This window comes from Episyrphus balteatus, chromosome 4, assembly GCF_945859705.1.
Source record: "Episyrphus balteatus chromosome 4, idEpiBalt1.1, whole genome shotgun sequence".
Classification (NCBI taxonomy): domain Eukaryota; kingdom Metazoa; phylum Arthropoda; class Insecta; order Diptera; family Syrphidae; genus Episyrphus; species Episyrphus balteatus.
The window spans coordinates 37,586,902-37,605,148 of NC_079137.1; the positions used below are offsets into that span (position 1 = coordinate 37,586,902).

The 18,247-nt window shown below is 30.1% G+C and overlaps 1 protein-coding gene across 8 annotated transcripts in view; it reads right to left on the reverse strand.

Annotated features, from left to right (window-relative positions):
* Window positions 1–18,247, reverse strand: part of LOC129918124 (heterogeneous nuclear ribonucleoprotein L) — a 369,767-nt gene that overhangs the window by 202,208 nt on the left and 149,312 nt on the right. The window contains exon 1 of one of the 8 annotated variants that reach the window (XM_055998483.1): window positions 2,186–2,935. The exons of the other annotated variants lie outside the window; for them this stretch is intronic. The gene's annotated coding sequence lies outside the window, so the exon portion shown is untranslated. Of the gene's footprint in view, window positions 1–2,185; window positions 2,936–18,247 lie in introns of those variants that run through there. 8 annotated transcript variants of the gene reach the window in all.

The following is an 18,247-nucleotide window of genomic DNA, read 5'->3' on the forward strand; positions in this document are numbered from 1 at the left end:
TTTTTTTTAAGTTTCGCAGGATATGAGTAATATTTTTTTATATTTGGAATTATGAGTCATAAACGTTTACAAAAATCTGTAGGTACCTATTTTAAAATAAATTTTTAAATAAAAAAAAATCAGAATGCACACTTTACGCTAATATTTTTCTAGTTTTGTTAATTATTTATCAATCTATTTCTATTTATTTCATAGCAACAATATCTATTAATGCAATCTAACTGTTTGATAGTGGCAGACAACGGGGAGGCATTTCTCACTAAATTATTAAAAAAAAAAAAAAAAAAAAATGGAGACACTTTTTGACTTAATATAAGGGATTCTAAGGAAGCATTTAATAGAATATTATTTATGGATTCATATTCATATTCAAACCAAACATTACCAATTACAATCTCTAACAAAAAAAAAATAAGATACTTATTTACTCTTTGCATAAAATAATATGATAGGAACAAATTTAAATTTTCTATGAAAAATGGAATTTACAATTCCACCACGACAAAAATGTGAAAAATGATATTGCGAAGTACTTATTTTTTTAAAATAAACCGGCTATTCTTAATAAAACTCTGTGATGTCCAAAGGAATGTACTCTTACTCTCCTTTATCTCCCACTTACGCTATTTTATAAAAAGTCTTTAGACATACTTTCGGTTATGATAAAATTTGCTTCGAATGTTAAAGAAAAATGAATCATTTGAATTTAATTTTATAATTGAAGAAAAATTGGAGACACTTTTTGACTTTTTGAAAAATATTTAAAAAGTGTTTTCCAAGTTCTGAAAACAGGAGTCTTTAAATGGTTTCAACTTTTGTATTTTTTTGTTTACTATTTTAAGAGCCGATTTTCTTAGTATTTTTAATATTTATATATTTTCAAAATAAAATTTGGTATACTATTCTGAAGAAATTTAACTCATATTATTGAAATAACTGATTTTTCGAAAAAAAAAAAAATAATTTTAATTTAATACAAATTGGATATTTTCGAGTACATTTTTTAATGCATTTGTTTCCTTTACAAATTAAAAAAAAAATATTTATTGCAAATACAAATTTTTTGTATTAAAAGAAAATATTTATTGCAAATTAAAAAAAATTGCATTAATATTTTTTCTAATAGTTCCTATGGCTATAACTGAACGAAATTGAAATGGGACCACATTGCAGCCACCAGCTTTCCAATACAAAAAGAATTATCAAAATTGGTTCACTCAGTCCAAAGTTATGAGGTAACAAACATAAGAAAAACAAAAAAATATCCTTTTTGGAATCGGTAAAAACAAATGTTATTGCAACTTAAAAAATATTTGCACTGAAAATAAAAAAAATGTATTGCAAATACAAATATTTTGTATTAAAAAAAAAAAAAATGATTGCAAATAAAAAAATTATTGCAAAATGTGAGCAATAAATATTTTTTTGGGCAATAAATATTTGTGTTGTATTAAAACAATACAAAAATGTTGTATTAAAACAAAATTACACAAAATGTAATATAATTTTTGTAATTTTCTTCTATCTACTTTCTAACACATTTGTTTGAACTTAAATTATATCTTTGACTTATCACATTCAAGAAGGTAATTGTAAAGTGAATGGTAATTATAAAAAAAAACATCATTTAATGCACACAATATCCATTAAAATTGAAAATGCCTAATCTACAGTAAATTTATTTTCGAAGCCGATGAATTTTTAGAGAAAAATTCGAGACCAAATTCGCTAAAAAATCGAGTTCGTTTCTGTCTTCGTTGGTGAGAGGCACTAAAGAAGAGCACTAAAAGAAGAGTTGTTAATAAATCAATTAATGAATTTTAATTGTACTTTGTACAGATATGTATATTTACATACAACTTAAAACTATATTAAGAAATGCTTTCTAAATATTCAAATTGAAGGGACATATAATTTCATAAAACCAACTTTAAAATTTTACTAAAATAAAAATTAAATAAAAGGATTCAGTTATGTACATGCACATAAGGACAAACAAAAATTAATAAAAAAAATTAATAGCCCTGTAAAATAAATTAAATATCGTTAATAAATTATTGATGAAATAATTAAAGAAAAAAAATATTTACATACATATTCTTTTAAAAAAAAAATGTGTGTGCACTATAATCATAAAAATTATGACAACAGTGATTTTACAAACAAATAATATCCTTTAACTCACCACCATGTTGTCATAAATTAATATCTTCCGCTGTCTCCTTCTTCATCTCTTGTAGTTGCTCCATCGCTGCCCTATCCCCATTATGATGACTTCTTCTCTTCTCATCCTTCAATGAACGCATCTTCTTCTTCCAGTTGAATGTAGTGAACATGAACAGATCAGATTTCGATTTTTGTTTTTTTTTGTATTGTTCTTATTGGATTTGCATTTTCCATTACATTTGATATAATGTCGTCTTGTTTTTATTATTTTTTTTTTTTTTTTTATTTTGAAATCCAATCATCTTGTCATCGAGAAAAAACAATCTTGTTTTTCGCCAGTTACTACACACCTCTCTTTCTCTCTCTCTCTCTTTCTTTCATCATACACACACACTCTCCTTCATATTGCCTTTACAAATATGCATTCAAAATGCACATTTGCTGTTGGGGTAGGTAGGTTCTTCCTCGTACATCTTCAAGCGACAGAATTATCTTCATGCATCTTCTTGTTCTGCTCAAATAAAAACAGAAACCCTTATTTTTATGTCTGCTCTTTTGGAAGATTGGCAATCATAATCCTTGTCAAAAACTACAATAAATCCGTTTTTTTTTTTTTATTTTTTCAAAGTAAATTTTCAAAAATGTATCTACAATCTGATCTGTTCAAATGAAATTCACTACACACGCGGAATATACAACAGAACGTCTATCCATCTCGCTCAGGGGGGTGCTGTTGCACGGCAGTTGAGGCGGGGGAGGAATTTAGAGGTACACTGCCCGGAGGGACTCGCTTCAGCCCGGTACGTCACACGACACCGTAAACCCTGCACACAGACAAACAAGCGATATTGGATTTTTTCAGTAAACATCTTTGCATTTTAATTTTTCAAGATTTTTTTTTTTTTTGAGATTTTGAAAAATGTTTTTTTTGTTTTTTTATTTATTTTTTGTTTTTTTGTTTATTTTGAAAAAATTTTGGGATTTTTTTCTGTTTTTCTTGTAGTTTTTGAGTTGTAGTAGTAGTAGTAGTATTAAATAGTAGTAAAAGTAGTAGTATTAGTTTTTAAATATTTTTTACTGTCTGTATATTCGTGGATGTATATTTTGATATGTATATTATATAATATATATTCTGAAGGCTGAAGGAGAGGGGGTTAGTTTTTTTTTATATATATATATTTCTCTTGTGAATTTTTTGGATTTTTTTTTTTTGCATATAAATCTATAATTTTCGAATAAAACTGAATGTTTATCCTTAAAAAAGAGTTTTGTTTTGTGTGAATTCAGATTTATTTTTTTTATTGCAAAAAATATTTATTTTTCTGTTATTCCGGAAGAGGTGTGTAGCTTGTGTCCATATATTAGTATTTTTTTATATATATATTTTTTTTTATTGAAAAAAATATAATAATTAATATATTTTTAATTTGTTGTTTTGGAGTTTGTTGTATTTTTTTGTTGTTTTTTTTTCATGTTGAGGTTGTTGATGTTTTTTTAATAATAAAATTTGAATTTTTATTTTTTGATTGTTGTTAATTTTTGCTTGTTGTTTTCTTGAGCGAAAGTTATTGTTTTTTTTTTTTTTTTAATCTTATTAGCAATAACTTAAAACTAAGTAAAATTAAAATCAAAAATATATGTTTCTACAAATTAAAAAATATATAGGTATATATTTACAAAAGAAGAAAAATAATTATTTTTAATGATTTAAAATGTTTTAAAGTGTGTAAAGTATTATTTCTAGAGATTATTTTAATGTTAGTAAAAATATTTTATTTTTTAAGTATTTTCTTTACTTAATACTAAATTCTTAAATAGAGGAATTTAAATATAAAGTTAATGAAAAAAATTAATGGGAATAGATATACTTACCAACAACAGATGAAATAGTTTGTTTGTAAAAAGTGTGTCTTAGAAATAATTTTTTTTAATATGTGGAATGTCTATTAAATTTAAAACAAATCGTGCTAACATGTTGTGTATGTTTCTTCTTTACATGAAAGCAAATTGAAAGTACAATTTTTTACATCACATACAATTATTCTTAATTTAATTGATTAAACAAACAAACAAAAAAAAATAAATAAATTCAGAAATCAGTTTTTTATCAATGAAAAATCAGTATTGAGACATTAAAGTCTGAGATCCTGCTATACGACAACCTTCCCTAAAAATGTTTCACGCTTAATCTTCTTATATGCAACAAAATATAGGCAAAATGTGATAGGGTTAAATTTGTCAAAATTTCGGTTGGAAAATTATTTTTCAAAAACTGCTACACATGTAGGTATATTAAAATAAAATTTAAAAAAATTGAAATTGCGGGATCTTATACAGTTTTTACATCGAAAATGTTATAACAATAATTTCGAAAAATTTTCAAGACGATTTTCACTAAAATTTATAAAATGCAGTTTTCTAATCGAATGGTAACTTTTTATGACCATGAAGTTTTATGATCCTGAACTTTGCAAAACTCGCCTGGTTATGAAAAATTAAACACCAATCGCTTCGTTAAATAAAAATCTAGGGGCGATATTTTTTAGTTTTTTTTTTTTATTTGTCTTAACAAAAAAGTTATGAACAAAAAACGCAAAAAACAATAAAAATTTATTAAACAAATTTTGGACTTTCGTCACCACTGTAATAATGGATTCATTTTCAAAAAAAAAAAAAATGGCAATGATTAATCAAAATCTAGGGGCGATATTTTTTTAGTTTTTTTTTTATTCGCTTAACAAAAAAGTTATGACCAAAAAACGCAAAAATCACCAAAAATTTATTAAACCAATTCTGGACTTTTGTCACCACTGTAATAATGGACCCATTTTCATGAAACAAATGGCAGTCGCTTCGATTAATCAAAATCTAGGGCGATATTTTATAGTTTTTTTGTATTTGTCTTAACAAAAAAGTTAAGGCGAAAAAACGCAAAAACCATCAAAAAAATTATTTTTTTAAATTTTGGACTTTCGTCACCACTGTAATAATGGATTCATTTTCATGAAACAAATGGCAATCGCTTCGGTTAGTCAAAATCTAGGGCCGATATTTTTTAGTTTTTTTTTTATTAGTCTTAACAAAAAAGTTGTGGCAAAAAAACGCAAAAAACATCAAAAAAATTATTTTTTTAAATTTTGGACTTTCGTCACCACTGTAATAATGGACCCATTTTCATGAAACAAATGGCAATCGCTTCGGTTAATCAAAATCTAGGGCCGATATTTTTTAGTTTTTTTTTATTAGTCTTAACAAAAAAGTTGTGGCAAAAAAACGCAAAAAACATCAAAAAAATTTTTTTTTTAATTTTGGACTTTCGTCACCACTGTAATAATAGACCCATTTTCAAAAAAATAAATGGCATAACAAAAAAGTTATGGCCAAAAAAACGAAAAAAACATCAAAAAAATTATTTTTTTAAATTTTGGACTTTCGTCACCACTGTAATAATGGACCCATTTTCAAAAAAATAAATGGCAATATATATAAATCGTTTTTTGGCCATAACTTTTTTGTTAAGACAAATAAAAAAAAAAACTAAAAAATATCGCCCCTAGATTTTGATTAATCGAAGCGATTGCCATGTGACTAGAACACAAAATAGTGCAAAATTGTTTTCAATATCTGGCTCGATTGGTATAAAATTAGAGGGTGATTCAAAAAGGTCTGAGTTGGTTCCTGTAAAAACGGTGACCTTGGCATTATTGTTCCTCTTGATTTGTATTTTAAACGGATAGCAACATTCTTGATAATATTTAAAAATAGATTTGAAACTAATTCGCAATCAATTTCATACCTAATTGCAACAGATTCAAAGCTTTTATTTACTATCGATTGGAATCAACTTTAAAACCTTTAGTTTTTCAAATTTTCTTTTTTTTTTTGGTTTTGCATTGTATGCTTCAAAAATCCTATTAACCTTCACCTTTTAGAGATCAATTACTTTTGTATAGCCAACATCATTCATTTACTGAAACAAAATTAATTTCTCTACCAAACCAATTGCAAAGTCTAGCCTTTTATGTCAAGATACCTAAGAGTTCAATACATCAAAAGCTTAAAACGATTTACATAAATTAAGTGGAATCTATACTATTTTACCCACATGAATCGAATTGAAAAATGTAAAACCAACACAAATTGATTTGCTATTATAGTTTTAAATAAAGGTTTCGTTTCAATACACATGATGCTCCTCTTTTAATTTGCCTTGTGAGTAAAAACAAAAATTAATTCATTGCATTTACCAGTGGGACATACATAAATGTTGTTCAAGCACTCTTTGACCTAATGGACCATTATAAAAGCTAAATTTTCCTCTACTTCTAATATACCAAAATGACATTTCAGTTACAAAAAAAAAGAAACAGAAAGAGAAAGATGGAGAGAGACAATATTATCTTAATGTAAAACCAAACAGAATCAACCAAACCAAAGACTCTTTTTAATGTACCATTTTATAGAGATGGTCAAAATAAAATTAAGTCCTTTTCCAACTTTAGATCTTCCACAATTCTTTGATGAAGAAGATACAAAAAAGAAAATAAAAACAAATAAATCCTCTCGTTCGCCAACATAAATATGTACATATTGCTTTTTCAGTTTACCAAGTCCTTTTTCGCTTTTGCCTGATAGAATAAAATTGTGTCTAAGACAGAAACACATATATAATTCTAACCAGTGGCGTAGATAGGGGGGGGGATCAGGGGGATATATCCCCCCCATTGGGATCGATATAAACAGTCATGAATAAATAAGTTGAAGAAGCGCACTTTGAAAAAAAAAACGCTATGGATTTCGAGTTCTTGATTAGCTTAAAGGTTATAAATATGGTTTACCAACTTTCGTTGCCATTAAGTCGGTGTTTCAAAGAGTGAATTTAGACTTGGTCCAAGCAATGGAGCTCGCTAAAGATTTAAGGGATCTACTAAAAATTAAACGGGCAGAAGACGACTCATTTTCGAAAGTTTTTTGTATATGGGAAAAATTAGCTGAAATCCTTGACATAGGCGTTAAACATAAGAGAATAGTGAAGCGACAAAAGAATCGTTCGAACCCTTCGGTTCAAAGTACAGTAAAGAATATTTTCGTGTTACTGTTTTCAATCTTTTTCTCGATTTCTATGTAATGGGCCTTGGAGAAAAATGTACAAACCATGAAAACACACTAGAAGGGTTTTCGGTTCCTTCTAAGGATTCTTCGTCTGAAATAGACAAAGCAGCTAAAAAATTTAATGAAACTGTTGAGTTTTACCAAAAACTAGACCACATAAAATAGAACAAAAACAATAAGATTTCCTTATAGTTTTCATCCAAGAAGGAAATATTATTTAAACAATCGGGATTTCCTAATTGTTTTACCGACTTCCAAAAAGGAGTTTGTGTTTGTCACCTCATAACTTTGGACCGAGTGAACCAATTTTGATAATTCTTTTTGTAGGTATTGAAAAGCTGGTGCCTGTTCAGTACTATTAGAAAAACCATAAAACCCAGTTTTGATCCATGGAAGTCGGTTTTGTTTTTTTAATAAAAAAAATACGATCATGTACGGGATCACCTATTCCAACTTACTATAGAAATATTGGTCACAATTTTTGTTCTAGTGCCAAGTTGGAAAAAATATGAAATTTTTACAAAAAATTTTGAAAGAAAAATACTTCCTCTATGAACTCATTGAAAGCGCTCGAAAGCTGCACCGAAAAAAGTTGTTATGGTATTTATATTTTATTAAAGATATTAGCTACACTGCTGGTTTCTACGTCAACTACCGAAAGAACTTTCTCCAATTTAAAGAGAATAAAAACAATACAAAGAAGCATTATTAAAACATAAACAAAAATTTGCGAACTAGATCTATCCCCCCCCCTTAGCAAAAAGCTATCTACGCCACTGATTCTAACCCATTTACACATTTTCCTTTCTGGATATAAATAATATCCTTTTTCTTAGCCTTTTTTATGGAAATTGGGACAAAAAGCTTATTGGTCTTGCGTCTCTATTATCGATATTACAGTTCAGATAGCTAACTCTGTGGCTCCTTATCCCTTTTTGTTATAATTCTAATACCACACACTCCTACGCATATTTCCAAAAAAGAGAAATCCCCCATAGATCTGCATACACACCGAAAAGTGGAATGGGGCTTAGTTAGAGTAGGAACTAGAACTGAAAATAGAATTTAAAATAAGCTCTGTAATGTATGGTTTGGAAAAGTTAATAATCCAAAAATCCCTCTAACACGCCCTGAAAATTCGAGACCATTTAATGAACCTTATAGCAAAGTTCCTGTATGTTTTGTTATAGTGGCTGGATGATTTTAATACCTATAGTCTCTCTATAATATATATAGAGAAAAGTATAGACCTAAAGCATTATGGGTTTTAAGCCTCATTTCCCAAGTTTTGTATGGATTATAATTTTAGAAGAGAATAAATTTATTAATTATTCATTAATTGTTTTAATCGAAGTTGTAGTGTTTTGTGTTGTGTTTCATTATTATGTTCCTACTCATTACATTCACATGTTCTCTCTCAAAACGTTAGGGCAATGTAAGTAATTAAAGTAAACACAAATATATTTTAGCATCATTACACAAATGAAACAAAACGGTGAAGGCTGTTTTGCTGCTGGCTGGTTGTATAATAGTGATGACAATGCAAAGTGAGTATGGTTTTTTGCTTAGATAGGTAGGTGTAGTCGTAGTAGAAAATATATTATGGGGGTTAGGTGGTACAGAGTATAGAGGTTGGCTTGGGAAGAAATATTTTGTCGTACAAGTATCAACATATGCATATTTTCATGTAAATGGCTTCTTAAATCAATTTGTTTTGTTTTTGTTTTGATTTTTCTTCTTTTTTTTTCTGTTTTGAAAGAGGTTAACCTATACAAACAAGATGCTTTGCACGATTTAATTTCCAATGGTAATTTCCTAGGGCTCTATGGTTGTTTTACTTTAATATTTGTGTAGGTATACATATATAAAATTGAGTTCAAGGTGTTTTCTTTTGTTCATTCTTTTGTCACCCTTATGTTGTGACAATGAATTTATTAGAATTACATTTGAATGAGAAATAATGTTTAAACATGGAATTTTTATTCGCACACAATCCAAATTCATGTTTTTATAAAATTTTTGTTTTTAGATGAATTTTTATAAAATTTGACCTTTTCTCAAAATTCGGGAGGGGCAAATGGAAATTCCTAGCATTAAAATTGTATACCGAAACGAAAAATTTAAGCAAAGTGTAAACAATGGGGGGAAGATTTTGGGAAATTATTTTTCTCAAAAATATCTTAGATTTCATAAAAAAATTGTTTCAATTAAAAACTTTTATACTATTTATGTTTTTAACCATTTAAATTTACATAATTGACATGAAAACTGTAAAGACAATTCCTTGGCACCGGGTACAAAGGTGTTAAGCCAGAAAATGTAGTTTTGAGGAAAATGAAATTGAAGTTTCAATTTTTGTTTGTAAATCTGAATATTATTATTTTTAAAAAGTAATGATGCAGAAACATCATTTATAAGATCTATTTTAATATCCATATGCTGTTCACCAGAAAATGACCGTTAAAAAAAAAAAATTGTGTTGACTTAAAACTTTAGAGCCATTTAGTCTTCAAAAATAAACTTGGTCCAAAGGTGTTAAGTCAAGAAAAATCTTTGTTTACATTGATAACACGGTTTAATTTATAAAAGAAAGTTGGAAATATTAATGTGATTAATTACCAAATATGAAAATTCTTTTTGAAATAATATAAAACAGTAGAAAAATCGCTTTTCTTTTTTTTTTTTCTTCCTCTTGACTTAACGCTTTAGGATCAATTTTTTTATTTAAAAATTTAAAATGAATGCAAAAACAAAGGAGTTAAGTCAACTTACGCCCTTAGTACCATACAATTTAAAAAAATTTTGACTTAAACCCTTTGTACCGAATCATTTCTAACGGAAGGAGATACGCTAGAGCTATGGCGATAGGACCAAACGAAAGAGAGAAAAAAAAACTGACTGAAGTCCAATAAAAATCCGAAAATCGATTTTTTTGACTTAACCCCTTTGTACCCGGCATCAAAGAATTGTGTAAGATCGGATTCGACGATAATTAAAAAGAATATCTGGAAAACGCGAGCTGATAGAGAATTGTTGACTTCGGACCTTTATGTAATTTATTATGGATCGTTCATATTTTATTTTATTTCTAAATAGGAAAACATTTTCAAAGAGTTTTTGAAATAAAATTCTTTTAAATGTGCCACAATCAAAGTTTTGTCTAAGTAGATTTTGTTGTAAAATGAAACTGTTTTTAAGATTTTTACTTGCGATATAGGTACTATATATCAAGTTATGCATTCGTACAAAAAAAAAAGTTGAGATAACATTTTTCCATGACATTACGATGGTAGACAATGCCAAAAAAGTGGGTCCCGGAAGTCCGTCTGTCTGTCTGTCTGTCTGTCAGTCTGTCAGTCTGTCAGTCTGTCAGTCTGTCAGTCTGTCAGTCTGTCAGTCTGTCAGTCTGTCAGTCTGTCAGTCTGTCAGTCTGTCAGTCTGTCAGTCTGTCAGTCTGTCTGTCTGTCTGTATAAGGAGCTACAGCCTAAACGGATGGACCGATTAATGTCAAACTTGGTATGTAGCTCACCAGAGGGGTTTTTGGAATTAATTTTTTTGGACCAAAAATAACGGTACTTGTCATATACCGATTTTAGTAAAATTGAAATATCTCGAAAACGGCTCCAACGATTTTGTTTAAAAAATTCGAGTGTTAGTTTAAAGCTAAAGTCTATCTTTTAATGAAAAAATTTTTTTTTTGAAAATCATTATTAACGGTACATGCTATAGAACCGTTTTTTTTTTTCAAATCCGATTATCTCCAAAATTGCTTATTCGATATCAACGAAACGAAATTTAAATATAAACCAAAAATAAAATTTCCAAAAAAAATAATTTTTGGAGTTTTAAAAAAAAATTTGAAAATTTTTTTTTGAAAAATCAAATTTTCGAAAGCGAAACATTGAATTTTTTTGAAATTTTGTTTTAAGATGTTGATTAGTGATTTCTACAAAACGGCATACCAATTTTATTTTAAAACTTTTTTTCCAAAAAAATTATAAAAAATTAGTTTAAAAAAAAACGGCTCTAACGATTATAAAATTTTTTTGTATTTACACTGAAATATTTGCCTAATGACTTAAACTTTCTTTCAGTAGAAAAAAGAATAATTAAAAACCGTAGGTACTTTCTTTTACCACCTTGTGTGGCCTAATTCAAATCGATGTAATTCTACACATAGGGTCAATGTGGGTAAATGTAAACAGGGGTAAATGAAAACATGGTTCATAACAAGCTTCAGTTAAATCTCTTTGATGCATACATAATTACAAATCGCGGACGCATGTATCTTTTATATTATACGTCAAGCTCATTGCTGTCAAGAGAGAATTCATTCGACGAGCGTATTTTCTGTGAAAGATAATTTTTTAAAGTGCCAAACAAGTCGTAAGTCTTTCAGAAAAATTAAATATTTTTGCAGATTCAATTAAGTCAGTATAATTTGCAAATACTTTTTAGTTTTTAATTTTGTGAAACAAACAAATTTTAAAATACAGGACATTTATGTCGATTTGCATGTGTTTACTATTACCCCAGAATTTTTTTCATAATGGGTAAAAACAACGTATTCTGGGGGTAAATATAAACATATATTTTTGCTGAAATTATTATTTTTAATAAAAATAAAGTATTTTTAGTCAATTACTATTGCTAAAGTGCCGCGGAGTCACATTTTAAAGTAGACAACACCATCATTTTAAGTGTATGATGTTGCAAAATCGGTCTTTGACGTAAAAAAAAAAAATATGATGTTCAGAGCTGCTTAGGATGCATATTGGGTGCCTATATAAAGAATCAAAGGAAGAAAACAAAAACTTTTATTGGAATTTGAAAAAGTTTTTGTTAAATACCTTCTTGAACGTTTTTCAAGTCATTATCCATATGATAAAGAGGAAATTCAAAATTTTAAACCACCGTTTACATTTACCCCGAATTTGTAAAAAAACACAAATATGGTGGGGTATTTATAAACATGCCATATTTTAAAGTAATTTAAACAATTTGGGAAATATTTGTTTATATTTATAAAGAAGAATTGCCAACATTTCATATTTGTATTTGAAGATACCATTCAAGTTGTTCCGTGAAAACATACTAAAATCTAAAGTCAAAAGAAAAAAAAGACATGAAATTGTTTACATTTACCCACATTGACCCTACACATACAAAAAGTTCGTATGTCTTGCCTTTTTAATTCATTAACACTAATTTTCAAAAACTTAATTTTGTTTTAAGTTTTAACTTGCAAACTCTTGGATTAATTTAAAATCGATAAACAATTCTAAAGGTTAAAGTAATAACTTTTCTTCCTTCCACAAAATTAAGAAAAGATCTGCGTTTTGTCTTTTTTTTTAGGTTTTTGATGCTCTGAATTCGAATCTAAATCAGAATTTTTTCAACACGTAAAGTTTTTTTTAGATATAACCTTTCAAAATTCCGAAAAAAAACTGTTTTCCACCACATTCTAAGTGAAGTAGATGGCGGTTTTGGAACATCTTTTACAGAGGCGTATACAAGTTTACTTCTTGGGGGGGGGGGGGGGGTCATGCCAAAATTTTTGGCACAACAATTTTGATAGGTGGAAAATGTGATAGTTGAATCGAACAAAAACGGAATGTGATTCGTTTGCTTCCATTGAATAATTTGCCTAAAAGCAAGTATGTATATATTTTTTCCGCTAGCCTAAAGTAATTTTAAAAGTTACAATAAAAAATAAAATCTTTTTTTATGTAATAAACAGTGGTAACTTTTGAATTAAAAGTCTTCTTAACCTCAGGCAAACGAATCGCATTTGAAAATAATTTTGTTTTTTAATTTTGTTTTAAAATTGAATGAAAAAATTTAGTTTGGAGTTTGATACACCAAATCGAGCTAAGAAAAAAACTTAAAAGAAAATAAAGTTTCTTCTTTGTTTTATATACTGATGAAAATGACACTCGGTTTCGTGTCTACACGGTGCTATTACACCTTAAAGATAATTTTTGAATAAATTACCTCAGTACAGACAAAATTAAAAATTAATTGTCTAATTTTTGTTTTAAATAATTTTTTGTTGTATTGTTTTCGTATTAGAAGTGACACAAAAATGTAAAATTTTCGGGGTGGTCGTGAATTTTTTCTCGTTATAACTTAAACAGTTTTGGGCGTGCAAAAAAAAAAAATAATATACCTAAATGTAAATTTAGATTTGTACAAAAATTATGATAACATTTTTTCGGTTAGATGAACCTTAATCGAGAAAAAAATGTAATATTGACGACTATCTCCGAAAATTTTACCTACATTTTTTCGTTGAAAACTTTTTATACGGAAACATTACAAAAAAAAAGTTTTTTAATTAAAAAAAAATAGAGAATGAGTTTATCTACAAAACAGGACAAAACAATCTTTTCTACAACAAACGGAAGCCGAGAAAATCACAAAAAGGCATTTTTAAAAATGGCGGCCAAAAATTTTTTTGTAAAAATGTACTTATTTATGAAATATCAATGCTTTCCGAATATTGTCAGATGATTTAATTATGTAAAAACTGAGATTTTTGCCAAAAATTGAACAAACCTCAAAAAAGATTTCAGCCTGTCCCTATTTTTTCCATTTGCTTCATAGTAAAATGTCTCTATTCACTGGACTAAAATTATAGTTTGCCTTAAAACGCAATTGAAGATTGAGTAATGTATGAAAATCGAAGAGTTCTTGAGGATTAATCCGTTTATTTTTATAGGGAAAGTTGCTCTAATGATGATTTTTTTTTTACATACCCTACCCAATTCAATTTTTTTTTAAAGCTCTAAATATGTATTCTTGTTCGGATTTTAAATCTACACAAAACTCTACAGCAGAACTCAACTTAGTGTCTGTCAATTTGTAATATTATCGAACTATTGAAAATTGGGAGTATGACAGGTCGAAGCTTCGAGCTGGAAGAGATGATGATAAGAAGGCGAGTAGACATCTTGTGTGTCCAAGAAACGAAATGGCGTAACACGGGAAATAGGGCTCGTTTCTTGGATACAAGGACAAAAAATTACAAGATGTTCTACTATGGAACGGAAAAGGGTAAGAACGGAATCGGAATCATCCTTACAAAAGACCTCTTAGGCAGCATATTATCCATTTCGAAATCCAGTGACCGTTTGATGTCCCTTAAATTGGTGATTAAAGGAAAGTTGTGGAATATTGTCACTGCATATGCTCCCCAAATTGGATGTGAGCAGGTGGAAAAAGATGCATTTTGGCTTGATTTTCACAACCTACTTAAGGACATCCCAAAGGAAGAGTTTTTGTTCGTGGGCGGAGATTTAAATGGACATGTCGGGAAAACAAACGAAGACTATGAAGATTGCCATGGAGGCCTCGGATACGGCACTAGGAACTCTCCTGGTGAAGACATCCTGAGCTCGTGCAAAACATATGGTCTTATCGTACTAAATACCATGTTCATCAAACAAAGCCGACACCTGGTCACTTACAGCAGTGGTGGAAATGAGACCCAGATTGATTACCATTTGGTATCTAGTTTCATGAAACCTCGGGTCAAGGATTGTAAAGTGATACTGGGAGAAGCGATCGCCCACCAACACCGTCTCCTACTGACAGAATTTTTTATGGAGACAGTGAACGACAACAAACAGACAAAGACTTTTGGGAAGATCAAATGGTATAATCTGGATAAGGAAAAAGGCGAAGCTTTTATTTCGAATATGCAAAACTATCTGTATAACAACACCAACATTTTTCGAAATGAAGAGAGTACAGCACAAAGTATGTGGGACCTCCTACAGCGAACTTGCATAGAAAAAGCCAAAACACTGTTAGGGGTTTCAAAAGGACACAACCAACAAGGCAAAGAAACATGGTGGTGGAATGATGAAGCTAAAGCAGTTGTAAGTAAAAAGAAAATGGCTTTCAAAGCTTGGTCGAAGTGCCCCTCTAATAATACAGAGCAAAAGTCACGCCTCGAAGTGGAATACAGAAACTGCAAGAAAGAAGCGAAGAAGATATGTGCCCAAATTCAAGCCAAGAATACGGAAGACCTATATCGGGAGCTAGATGAAATTTCTACCCCGACTGCTGGTGCTATTCAAGAGCTACGACAAAACGTGAATAAGGGCGCAACCATTTTCAAAATAGCCGCTCAAAGAAGAAGAAATGCTCAGGAGATCTGTTCGCCGAAGTTTATTAACAATGCTCAAGGCCAACTACTTGTGGAAAATGACGAAATCCTCCACAGGTGGCGACAGTACTGTGACGAACTTCTAAATGAACAATTTCCAAGGCTACACTTTCCAATAGCTTCACCTAACTTAAGCGAAGTATCCGATGTCACAGTCGAAGAAGTTAGTGAGGCTGTAAAATACTCCAAAAAGGGAAAAGCTGTTGGGCCAGACGAAATACCCTCAGAGTTTTGGAAAAAGATGGGAGACATCGGGTCTAGATGGCTCATGGTTCTTGTTTCCAAGCTTATACGAGGTGATCGAATGCCTAATCAATGGAGGGAAAGTTACCTTCTTCCAATATACAAAGGAAAGGGTGATACTCGAAGCTGTGATAATTACCGTTCGATTAAGCTGATGTCACACACCATGAAGATCGTTGAGCGAGTCTTGGGTAGCCGACTGCGAAAAATAATAAGGCTATCTGATGACCAGTGCGGGTTTGTTGCGGGTAAATCAACCACAGATGCAATCCAGAGTATAAGAATCATTATGGAAAAACATCGAGATTCCTTGGAGGATTTGCATGTGGTATTGGTTGATTTTGAAAAAGCATTCGATCGACAACCACGAGATCTGATATGGGTGGCCCTCAGACAACGAGGAGTTCCGGAAACCTATGTGCGGATAATTATGGACATGTATGATGGAGCAGTAACTAAAGTAAGATGTGCAGCTGGAGTCACCGAAGAATTCGAAATCACAGTAGGTGTACACCAGGGAAGCGTCTTGAGTCCTCTGCTCTTTATTACCGTTCTTGATTACCTGCTTGAAGGCAAAGTGACGGACCCAAAAGTGCATCAGTTATTCTTTGCTGACGATGGAGCCATCATAAGTGAAGACCCGATATCCCTGCAACGAGCACTTGATGTATGGGTGGATGTTCTAGAAGGTAGTGGGTACCGCATAAGCGCGAAAAAGACAGAATACCTATGCTGCCCATTTTCTGATCCACACAGGCCTATTCCTGACATTTATTTGAATGGTGTAGTGCTTCCCAAGTGTGAAAAGTTTAAATATCTGGGGTCTATGATAAATAACGAAGGTACTTGTGATGACGATATCAATCATCGCGTAAGCGTAGGGTGGATGAAGTGGCGGGAAAATTCTGCCATCTTCTGTGATCGAAAAATGCCCCCTAAGCTGAAAGGAAGACTCTACACCGCAGTTGTGCGTCCAGCACTCACATACGGTTCACAATGTTGGACAATGTACAAAAAGTATGAGAGTAAGTTAACGGCAGCTGAGATGAAGATGCTTCGTATGACAGCAGGAGTAACAAAGCTTGATAGAATTAGAAGTACGAAGATCCGAGGAAGCCTTCATGTTAAAAACACCATCTCCCAAAAAATTGAACACGACCGACTCAGTTGGTATTGCCATGTTCAAAGGAGAGATCCTGAGAACCCCGTCAAAAAAGCAATATCATACAACGTTCCAACACGAAATAGAAAGAAAGGTAGGCCTAAAAACTCCTGGTACAAGCAAATGCAAAACCACCAGCATTCAGTTGGCCTTAGAAATGGAACAATACAAAACCGGGAGGCTTGCCGCCGATTTCTGAGGTCAACCCGGCGAACCCCACAGGCGGATCACTAGTGTGAAGCAGTTACGTGGGATAGTTATGATCCCCTCGACATCGAGATCATAACAGCGCCGAGAAAAAGGAAGAAGAAGATCGAACTATTGAAAATAATCCTAATCCAGCATAGCATTCGCTAAAAATATGAATGTTGAAAGTTCGGCTTTTTTGGAAAACAATCAAATTTATGTAAAACCTACGAAATTCAGAAAAAATATTTTTCGTGCATAAACTAACGAGGTTTTATTTTTGGATTTTAGGAATGCCCCTAAAAATAAATATTAGATAGCTTTTTGTTTAAATTTTTGCATTCATATACAAAAATAAATTATTTAAACTTTTTTTTTACTGCGTAAATTTCGAAATAACTAAGCAAATAATGAATTTATTGAATTTTTAAAAAATACGTGTTTTATTATAGCTAAAGCCCTTTCGATTGACATTATTAATTTTAAAATTTACGATGTTGGGTTACAAGGGGTTAAGTTTAAACTGGAATTAATACTTTATTTATAGCACATTTAAAGCAGGACAATATCTAAGGAAATCTGGTAAATATTTACCTACAATATTTTAAAGAAGAATGTTAATGGGAATTTATTTCTGTCGAAATGTGTACCGGTTTCTAAAAATTTCCAAGAATAAATTTCTTTGAACAAAAATCTAAATTTCATGATGAATTCGAGGAAAATTTAAGGGAATCGTTGTCATTCCTTCAAACTCAAAGGACGTTTACATTTACATTTAATATGCAATCAAATAACCCTTAGCCTTAGTGATTCTCGGAAATTTTAATTAGATTTTGATATCTTTCGAACAGCTTTGGTCAATATGGTTCTGTCTATACGTTTCAATTTCAACCGAAATGGAATTAAAATTAATCATAAATGAAAACACAATAAATTTGTATCGATTTTGTTCATTTTTTATAGTTTAAATGACAAACAAAACATTAAGATGAAATTGAGGAAATCTATACTTCGATTTCACGCGATGTAAATGTAACGTTTTCGAAAAAAAAAAATGAAAAATTCTTGAAAATAATTATTTCACTCAATTTCAATTTCGAAAAAAAAATACGTTATTTTTTCACATAACGAACTTTATTTTAAGATTCAAAACGTATTTGGAATTCAAATCATTTTCAAATATCTCCAAAAATACACATCACTA